General features: G+C 52.4%; 1 long non-coding RNA gene across 1 annotated transcript in view; it reads right to left on the bottom strand.

Moving 5' to 3' along the window:
• The window catches only part of LOC147684416 (uncharacterized), a 137,535-nt gene extending 126,925 nt beyond the window's left edge, over nt 1–10,610 (bottom strand). Inside the window, exons 1-3 of the long non-coding RNA XR_015300736.1 lie at nt 10,534–10,610; nt 10,347–10,427; nt 10,193–10,250 (exon numbers count right to left, since the gene is read on the bottom strand). This is a non-coding gene — a long non-coding RNA (uncharacterized LOC147684416). The remainder of the gene's footprint in view (nt 1–10,192; nt 10,251–10,346; nt 10,428–10,533) is intronic.
• Between the last annotated feature and the right edge of the window lie 1,007 nt (nt 10,611–11,617).

Genomic DNA, 11,617 nt, shown 5'->3' on the forward strand with positions numbered 1-11,617 from the left:
ACACTGACCATGTTTCCTGTAGCAACACAATATCGTAACGGTCAATGAACTCGCACCAGTCTGGAGTCTCTAATTTATGTTGGATACCCGCAATATTCCATGAAATGAACTTAATGCTACCTTCCCTTTCCATATTCCTCTTATTTATGGGAATAGTCAGTTTAGGGAGAAGCGCACGAGGTGGAGAAATAACTTCAACAACGTTAATACTAGTATGAACAACTGGTAAGTGGTTCTCTACTGCATTAAAGGCGTGATCTCTAGGGTCAGGTGTCTTGCCCTCACAACAATCTGTTCCTAATGTCGTGGGAGTACCAGTATTTCCATGTTTAACCTTTACAATCTTAGTTTTCCCTAAGCTCCTTGATTTTTCCAGTCAATCACATTGGCTTAGACCTGAAAGGGCAGAGAACCTATTTTCGATCGAGATGCCCCAATTATTTTTATTTTCAGGGATTTTGGCTTTTCTTATTACAGGGTTCCATTTTGTTTTCAACAATGTTGGATTTAGAATGTTTCCCTTTTTTATGTAAAAGAAATCCAACGTTAGTGGCACTATTTCAGTGGATCTACGCTGAGGGGGATATATATTAGCTAGAATGTTTGGTAAAACTTCTGTATCTGAGAAATGTAGCACCACACAATCCCCCTTAAACTTTTTGATGCCACCCCCGATCCATTCAACTCTTCTAGCTTTTACTACTTCCTGTGCCAACTGGTCCCTGCCTCCTGGTTTAAAAGCCATGTTCTTTGATAGCCAGTGGAGTGATTTATTTATCAAAGAAGGGATGTTCTCTACTTGCCCTGGTTCTAGTTGAGGGACGTTTGCTAGAACCAATATTAGTGGGGAAGCTTCCACTATTAATTCAACAGGCCCTTTCTCTATATTGTCTAGATCTTTGGTGCTTCTAGAGCTGGGCTCTGCAGAGTCCTCAACAATAGTAACTGGGTTTGGGATTCCCGATCCTTCCCCCCCTTGGAAAGGCCTCCACATGGTGTTTTGGGAAGTATTTGCAGAAAGATCTGACCCAGGTGCAATTTTAGTGATTTTTGGGTCAACTGTAACCGGATTTAATAAAGCAGTATTTGGTCTTTCTTCTGTTGTTTTTTGCAAAAGTACCCCCAGTCTAGTAACCTCTTCTGTGAGCTGGTCAATTTTGCTTAGGAGTGGTTTGGTAATAGTTTTAATTTTATTATCTATGGCATTCAGCAGCTTCTTAAATTGATCTTCGTCCAGATAAACCTTTCCTCCCCCGTTACTCCTAGTATCATCTCCAGTATTCCCCTGAGGGGAAGCGTCAGGGCGCTTTTTACCTGATCGAAGACCACCCCTTTTTGGTATATTCTTTCCCCCTCCCTTTGTTACTCTAGGAGCTGGTACCAGTGTAGGGGTTTCTTCTTCTAGAGTAATGATGTCAGTATCAGTTGTACTTTCGGGAGCTGGTTCATTGATTGCTACTAGTAATTGGGCCAATGGGTTGTTGTCTGGAGTCTGGAACACTTCATTGCTAATATCAAGAGCTGGGGTAGGTAGAGGCGTATTGTCAATAAGCAAGTCTGGCGAATAGCTAAGACCCAAAGATGATCTCCTGTCCTGGTTAATTTTGGCAACTTTCTGTACCATGTAATTGTCTATTGTATTAAGTGGAGCAGAAGATGTTTTCGCTTTAGACATTTTACAAGGTTGCAACAATGCAGGTCCGTGGGGTTTAAAATCAATGTGGTATCCCAGACACTTACAGGGATGAGGGGAGTGTATCACTTACTTGAGCGTTTTTGGGCAGCGTTCTTGGCCCTGCTCCTGCCTCTTCCTGCCGATGAGGGCCGTAGAGGGCCCGCCCTTTGCCCAGGCTTCGCTCCGGGCGTCCCGCTCACGTCCCGCGTAGCGGGTTCCTGTGGCGCTTATGTGCGCCTCCTAGCGCCCTCGCGGTGCATCCATCCACCCCTCATGCAGCCACCACCCAGCCACCCATCATGCATCCATCCACCCCTCATACAGCCACCACCCAGCCACCCACCCATCATGCATCCATCCACCCCTCATGCAGCCACCACCCAGCGACCCATCCATCATGCATCCATCTACCCCTCATGCAACCACCACCCAGCCATCCACCCATCCTCCATCCATCCATCATGCATCCATCCACCCCTCATGCAGCTACCACCCAGCCACCCACCCATCATGCATCCGTCCACCCCTCATGCAGCCACCACCCAGCCACCCTTCCATCATGCATCCATCCACCCCTCATGCAGCCACCACCCAGCCACCCATCCATCATGCATCCATCCACCCCTCATGCAGCCACCACCAGCCACACATCCATCATGCATCCATCCACCCCTCATGCGGCCACCACCCAGCCACCCATCCATCATGGTTCCATCCACCCCTCATGCGGCCACCACCCAGTCACCCATCATGCATCCATCCACCCCTCATGCAGCCACCACCCAGCCACCCATCCATCATGCATCCATCCACCCATCATGCATCCGTCCACCCCTCATGCAGCCACCACCCAGCCACCCATCCATCATGCATCCATCCACCCCTCATGCGGCTACCACCCAGCCACCCATCCATCATGCATCCGTCCACCCCTCATGCAGCCACCACCCAGCCACCCATCCATCATGCATCCATCCACCCCTCATGCGGCTACCACCCAGCCACCCCTCCATCATGCACCCATCCACCCCTCATCCAGCCACCACCCAGCCACCCATCCATCATGCATCCGTCCACCCCTCATGCAGCCACCACCCAGCCACCAATCATGCACCCATCCACCCCTCATGCATCCGTCCACCCCTCATGCAGCCACCACCCAGCCACCCATCCATCATGCATCCATCCACCCCTCATGCGGCTACCACCCAGCCACCCATCATCATGCATCCGTCCACCCCTCATGCAGCCACCACCCAGCCACCCATCCATCATGCATCCATCCACCCCTCATGCGGCTACCACTCAGCCACCCCTCCATCATGCACCCATCCACCCCTCATGCGGCTACCACCCAGCCACCCATCATCATGCATCCGTCCACCCCTCATGCAGCCACCACCCAGCCACCAATCATGCACCCATCAACCCCTCATGCATCCGTCCACCCCTCATGCGGCCTCCACCCAGCCACCCATCCATCATGCATCCATCCACCCCTCATGCGGCCACCACCCAGTCACCCATCATGCATCCATCCACCCCTCATGCAGCCACCACCCAGCCACCCATCAATCCATCATGCATCCATCCACCCCTCATGCAGCCACCACCCAGCCACCCATCCATCATGCATCCATCCACCCATCATGCATCCGTCCACCCCTCATGCAGCCACCACCCAGCCACCCATCCATCATGCATCCATCCACCCCTCATGCGGCTACCACCCAGCCACCCATCCATCATGCATCCGTCCACCCCTCATGCAGCCACCACCCAGCCACCCATCCATCATGCATCCATCCACCCCTCATGCGGCTACCACCCAGCCACCCCTCCATCATGCACCCATCCACCCCTCATCCAGCCACCACCCAGCCACCCATCCATCATGCATCCATCCACCCCTCATGCAGCCACCACCCAGCCACCAATCAGGCACCCATCCACCCCTCATGCATCCGTCCACCCCTCATGCAGCCACCACCCAGCCACCAATCATGCACCCATCCACCCCTCATGCAGCCACCACTCAGCCACCCATCCATCATGCACCCATCCACCCCTCATCCAGCCACCACCCAGCCACCCATCATTCATGCATCCGTCCACCCCTCATGCAGCCACCACCCAGCCACCAATCATGCACCCATCCACACCTCATGCAGCCACCACCCAGCCACCCATCCATCATGCATCCATCCACCCCTCATGCGGCTACCACCCAGCCACCCATCCATCATGCATCCGTCCACCCCTCATGCAGCCACCACCCAGCCACCCATCCATCATGCATCCATCCACCCCTCATGCAGCCACCACCCAGCCACCCATCCATCATGCACCCATCCACCCTTCATGCAGTCACCACCCAGCCACCCATCCATCATGCATCCATCCACTCATCATGCATCCGTTCACCCCTCATGCAGCCACCACCCAGCCACCAATCATGCACCCATCCACCCCCTCATGCAGCCACCACCCAGCCACCCATCCATCATGCACCCATCCACCCCTCATGCAGCCACCACCCATCCATCATGCACCCACCCACCCCTCATGCGGCCACCACCCAGCCACCCATCCATCATGCACCCATCCACCCCTTATGCAGCCACCACCCAGCCACCAACCATCATGCATCCATCCACCCCTCATGCAGCCACCACCCAGCCACCCATCCATCATGCATCCATCCACCCCTCATGCAGCCACCACCCATCCACCCATCCATCATGCTCCACCCCTCATGCAGCCACCACCCAGCCACCCATCCATCATGCACCCATCCACCCCTTTTGCAGCCACCACCCAGCCACCCATCCATCATGCATCCATCCACCCCTCATGCAGCCACCATCCAGCCACCCATCCATCATGCATCCATCCACTCCTCATGCAGCCACCACCCAGCCACCCATCCATCATGCCCCACCCCTCATGCAGCCACCACCCAGCCACCCATCCATCATGCATCCATCCACCCCTCATGCGGCCACCACCCAGCCACCTACCCATCATGCATCCGTCCACCCCTCATGCAGCCTCCACCCAGCCACCCATCCATCATGCATCCATCCACCCCTCATGCAGCCACCACCCAGCCACCCATCCATCATGCATCCATCCACCCCTCATGCAGCCACCACCCAGCCACCCATCCATCATGCATCCATCCACCCCTCATGCAGCCACCACCCAGCCACCCATCCATCATGCATCCATCCACCCCTCATGCAGCCACCACCCAGCCACCCATCCATCATGCTCCACCCCTCATGCAGCCACCACCCAGCCACCCATCCATCATGCACCCATCCACCCCTCATGCAGCCACCAGCCAGCCACCCATCCATCATGCATCCATCCACCCCTCATGCAGCCACCACCCAGCCACCCATCCATCATGCATCCATCCACCCCTCATGCAGCCACCACCCAGCCACCCTCCCATCATGCATCCATCCACCCCTCATGCAGCCACCACCCACCCACCCATCCATCATGCATCCATCCACCCATCATGCAGCCACCACCCAGCCACCCATCCATCATGCACCCATCCACCCTTCATGCAGCCACCACCCAGCCACCCATCCATCATGCATCCATCCACCCATCATGCATCCGTTCACCCCTCATGCAGCCACCACCCAGCCACCAATCATGCACCCATCCACCCCCTCATGCAGCCACCACCCAGCCACCCATCCATCATGCACCCATCCACCCCTCATGCAGCCACCACCCATCCATCATGCACCCATCAACCCCTCATGCGGCCACCACCCAGCCACCCATCCATCATGCACCCATCCACCCCTTATGCAGCCACCACCCAGCCACCAACCATCATGCATCCATCCACCCCTCATGCAGCCACCACCCAGCCACCCATCCATCATGCATCCATCCACCCCTCATGCAGCCACCACCCATCCACCCATCCATCATGCTCCACCCCTCATGCAGCCACCACCCAGCCACCCATCCATCATGCACCCATCCACCCCTTTTGCAGCCACCACCCAGCCACCCATCCATCATGCATCCATCCACCCCTCATGCAGCCACCATCCAGCCACCCATCCATCATGCATCCATCCACTCCTCATACAGCCACCACCCAGCCACCCATCCATCATGCCCCACCCCTCATGCAGCCACCACCCAGCCACCCATCCATCATGCATCCATCCACCCCTCATGCGGCCACCACCCAGCCACCTACCCATCATGCATCCGTCCACTCCTCATGCAGCCTCCACCCAGCCACCCATCCATCATGCATCCATCCACCCCTCATGCAGCCACCACCCAGCCACCCATCCATCATGCATCCATCCACCCCTCATGCAGCCACCACCCAGCCACCCATCCATCATGCATCCATCCACCCCTCATGCAGCCACCACCTAGCCACCCATCCATCATGCATCCATCCACCCCTCATGCAGCCACCACTCAGCCACCCATCCATCATGCTCCACCCCTCGTGCAGCCACCACCCAGCCACCCATCCATCATGCACCCATCCACCCCTCATGCAGCCACCAGCCAGCCACCCATCCATCATGCATCCATCCACCCCTCATGCAGCCACCACCCAGCCACCCATCCATCATGCATCCATCCACCCCTCATGCAGCCACCACCCAGCCACCCTCCCATCATGCATCCATCCACCCCTCATGCAGCCACCACCCACCCACCCATCATGCATCCATCCACCCCTCATGCGGCCACCACCCAGCCACCCACCCATCATGCATCCGTCCAACCCTCATGCAGCCACCACCCAGCCACCCATCCATCATGCATCCATCCACCCCTCATGCAGCTACCACCCAGCCACCCATCCATCATGCATCCATCCACCCCTCATGCAGCCACCACCCAGCCACCCATCCATCATGCATCCACCCACCCCTCATGCAGCCACCACCCAGCCACCTATCCATCATGTATCCATCCACCCCTCATCCAGCCACCCATCCATCATGCATCCATCCACCCCTCATGCAGCCACCACCCAGCCACCCATCCATCATGCACCCATCCACCCCTCATGCGGCTACCACCCAGCCACCCATCCATCATGCATCCATCCACCCCTCATGCGGCCCCCACCCATCCACCCATCCTCCATCCATCCATCATGCATCCATCCATCATGCATCCATCCATCATGCATCCATCCACCCCTCATGCAGCCACCACCCAGCCACCCATCCATCTTGCATCCAGCCACCCCTCATGCGGCCACCACCCATCTACCCATCCATCATGCATCCATCCACCCCTCATGCAGCCACGACCCAGCCACCCACCCATCATGCATCCATCCATCCCTCATGCAGCCACCAACCACCCACCCATCATGCATCCATCCACCTCTCATGCGGCCACCACCCAGCCACCCACCCATCATGCATCCGTCCACCCCTCATGCAGCCACCACCCAGCCACCCCTCCATCATGCATCCATCCACCCCTCATGCGGCTACAACCCAGCCACCCATCCATCATACAGCCATCCACCCCTCAGACAGCCACCGCCCAGCCACCCATCCATCGTGCATCCATCCACCCCTCATGCAGCCACCACCCAGCCACCCATCCATCATGCATCCATCCACCCCTCATGCAGCCACCACCCAGCCACCCATCCATCATGCATCCATCCACCCCTCATGCAGCCACCACCCAGCCACCCATCCATCATGCACCCATCCACCCCTCATGCGGCTACCACCCAGCCACCAATCCATCATGCATCCATCCACCCCTCATGCGGCCACCACCCATCCACCCATCCTCCATCCGTCCATCATGTATCCATCCATCATGCATCCATCCATCATGCATCCATCCCTCATGCAGCCACCACCCATCCACCCATCCATCATGCATCCATCTATCATGCATCCATCCATCATGCATCCATCCACCACTCATGCAGCCACCACCCAGTCACCCATCCATCATGCATCCATCCACCCCTCATGCAGCCACCACCCAGCCACCCATCCATCATGCATCCATCCACCCCTCATGCAGCCACCCATCCATCACGCACCCATCCACCCCTCATGCGGCTACCACCCAGCCACCCATCCATCATGCATCCATCCACCCCTCATGCGGCCACCACCCATCCACCCATCCTCCATCCATCCTCCATCCATCCATCATGCATCCATCCATCATGCATCCATCCACCCCTCATGCAGCCACCACCCAGCCACCCATCCATCATGCATCCATCCACCCCTCATGCGGCTACCATCCAGCCACCCATCCATCATGCATCCATCCACCCCTCATGCGGCTACCACCCAGCCACCCATCCATCATGCATCCATCCACCCCTCATGCAGCCACCACCCAGCCACCCATCCATCATGCATCCATCCACCCCTCATGCGGCTACCACCCAGCCACCCATCCATCATGCATCCATCCACCCCTCATGCGGCCACCACCCATCCTCCATCCATCCATCATGCATCCATCCATCATTCATCCATCCACCCCTCATGCAGCCACCACCCATCCACCCATCCATCATGCATCCATCCATAATTTAGGTCATCCATGCTACGCACTCACATTGCTCCCGGTGGTGTCAGAGGGTCAACTAGTGGTATCTCTGCTGAGAGTGCAAGCAGCTGCTTTGAATTTCACACCATATAGGTCATAAAGTATATTTGTATGCAAAGTACATTACTGGTGAAATTTCAGTACTACACACCCCATGCTCTTCCCGGTGGTGTCATACAAGTGCATATATCAGAAACGGGGCGAATTTCACACCATAAAGTATAATTGCTTCGCCAGGTGGTGTCAATGGGTCAAATAGTGCCATCTCTGCTTTTATTCGAAATACTTAATATTTTTTGCCAGGCACGGGGATACGTGAACCGAGGCTTGAACCTTGGTTCCCAGCACCAAAGTCGGCAGCGCTAGCCGCCAGACCACATCCTCACTCCTTTGTAGTCACCGCTAGCGATGTATATGTCAATGCGACGTTGTAGCATGCGCCCCGATAGCATGCGCCGTGAAGCCGACCGCAATGTAAAAGCCGCGTTGCGATAGCACCGCGAAGCAATACATTCGTTGTAACGGGTGTTTGCCACCACCGTACGGACTGCGGCGTCTATGTGGGTTTTCATAGCACGCGCCATGTGTCCTGGATACCAGAAGGCCGCCCATATACAGTCTCTGTGTCTGTGTTGGGTGCTTGGGCACTGTGATGTGTGTCCAAGATACCAGGAGGCCGCTTCCATACAGTTCTCTGTGTCTTTGGGGGGCACTAGGGCTCTCGGTATTGGCCAGTATCTCGAGGTCTCTCCCATAGGCGCTGGAAGTAGAGGTTTGGGGTGTTGCAACACCCCAACATAACCATGCTGGAGTTCAAAATGTGAATGAGCGATAAAGACACCTTAAAATCTTGTTTTTATCCTGTCACATTTGCTGTGCGCCCAAGAGAGAGTCAAATGTCAGGCTGGGTCTTCTGACACATCAATTCTTATTCTTTCCACATTGAGATCGATGATTACTTTTATTTCTTTAACTGAAATTTTGTAGGATTTTGCAAATTAATCTTTTGAACTTTGTGACAGTTTTGCCCAGCATACATGGGGTGAGAAGGGGACGTTATAGGATGTTTATATTTTCACAACAAAATATAAATATCTGTTAATTAGCTGTATAAATATATTTTTTTTAAATCACACCTCATAAAGCACTTGTAGCACATATTTTGTACTTAAGGAGTGTGATGGAAACAAAGGTTTTAATGTGATGAAAGCAAATCAAGACTGTAGTACGCAAGTGATAACTGCCAGCTGAAACCCCGTACATTCATTGTCTACTGCTTGTGGCTGCATGTCTCTGCAAATGTGGTGGCCATGTCAATGGAACATGGCTGTCTGTAAATGACAATGCGCTTTTGCGAAAGTGTGCCCCAAAATGCACCACTGGCTACATACTAGGAGGTTGGTAGCGTTATTCCAGCAGGGAATGACGTCCTCAAAAAGCACTCAAAAATACAATATCCTTTCAAGGTTTAGAATTTTCAAACTGAAGTTTTATTCAGAAAGTTTTTTCGATTTGTTGAATCATTCATTTCATTTGCAATCAAATATTAATTGTTCATCATTTATAATACATAGCCCAATGCATTTCGGGCAATTTTGCCCTTCTTCAGGGGCATAGTTATTCTGTGGGAGGAAAAATAACCACAACTGTAATAACGAATACACATGGTGAATGATGATTATTCAAATTAACATAGAGTTTCATGACACTTCATTGAGAGCCTGCAATTGATAAATAAATGAACTCACAGTCTCGTCTGATAGCCCAAATGGAGCACTAGTTATATTAGCAGCATTATGGTTATAAAAAACTAAACGCGTACATGTACGTAAAAGAAGGTTGTAGAAGCACAATGATCCCCCATTTTGAAAAACACACAGTGCAAACAGTGTATAATGATATTCGTACCTTGGTTCTTAAAGATTTTTCGTTCTAATTTAAAGGTTTGGTCGATCGATATACAGACCTAAAATAACAATATCGAGAATTGTAACCTACAGTTCGTAAGAAACTAGATCAGGTAAACAATAGTCGGTCGGTAAAGACTCGATAACAAACTTACCCTGTGTTTCGGCTGCAGCAGCTTGCTCGGCTGTCAAAGATATTGCAGTCCAATCTTACGGGCAATGTTACGGGCTGAGTTCTAGAGATGAATCAACAGAACCAACCATTTAGTCTAGATTGGCAAAGGTACAAAGATATTAATACTGAAAAGCGGTGTAACGAAGGAGTCGTCAGCGTTCACTCACCCGTTCGGGAATCCCGGTAAACGATTATCCTATCGAGCACACCGAGGAAGGCAGCGTGTAGTTTGTTGGTTGCGGACTCTGCCGCTTTTAACCCAGAAGTATGCTATGCGGTTCCGGTGCGAAAAGGTAATGAACATCAAAGCCGGACGAATCTTGTTTAAACATCACACGCGCACCCGTAGGTGGCGTGAAGTTAAAGCGATGTATGCTGGTAATGGGCAAGAAGGTGAAAAATAGAAAATAAACCCGCAGGGGGACATTTAAATGAAAAGGGCAAGACGAAGGTAATACGTGACCGAGTAAAAAAAGGTCTACACTAAACTCCTCTGTCAAGGTCAATAGTCAAATAGTCAAAAGACCACATAGGTTATCTTCTGTGGTTAAACACTGATAAATGTCACTGAAAACAATAATAAATGTCACTGAAAACAGTAGAAAATTGATTCAAAAATATTTACAAATTAAACCATCTCAAGATGGATAGCAGTTATTCATAGTTCATATACAACAATTGTAATTTTTCGAAAGCAGTTTTATAGGAAGCAGTTCAGATCCATCCGGTCATTGAGACCCTTCGGGTGGCATGTATTAAGGAAGGTCATCATTAGCTGTTTTTTGTACGAATGTTACTCTTATGTTCGATTATACGTGAATTTGTAAATATTTTTGAATCAATTTTGTATTGTTTTCAGTGACATTTATCATTATTTTCAGTATATGACCTATTAAGGGAAAAAAACTGAAAAAGACACAGTAGGTACACGCCTTTGTTGTAGAAGGAAAATAAAATATCACAATCCCACATCCACAATGACAGGATCAAGGGAGTCATACATTTGATATCCTGTGGTTCATTAAACCACCTAATGTGTCACCCAACACGTGTGATTCATGACAGTGAGAGTGGCTCTCGACTATGGATACTAGATGTAGTGCATACCCATCCACGTGATGGGAGCAACTGGCTCCACATGCACAAACAAGCGGTGTCAATACCCCTGCTATGTATCGGTTTAACTGTAATCCAAAGTGTATTAAAAAGACTATATTCTAAACAATCACATGGCAAAACATATGAACTCAG

Source organism: Lissotriton vulgaris, chromosome 10, assembly GCF_964263255.1.
Source record: "Lissotriton vulgaris chromosome 10, aLisVul1.2, whole genome shotgun sequence".
NCBI lineage: Eukaryota > Metazoa > Chordata > Amphibia > Caudata > Salamandridae > Lissotriton > Lissotriton vulgaris.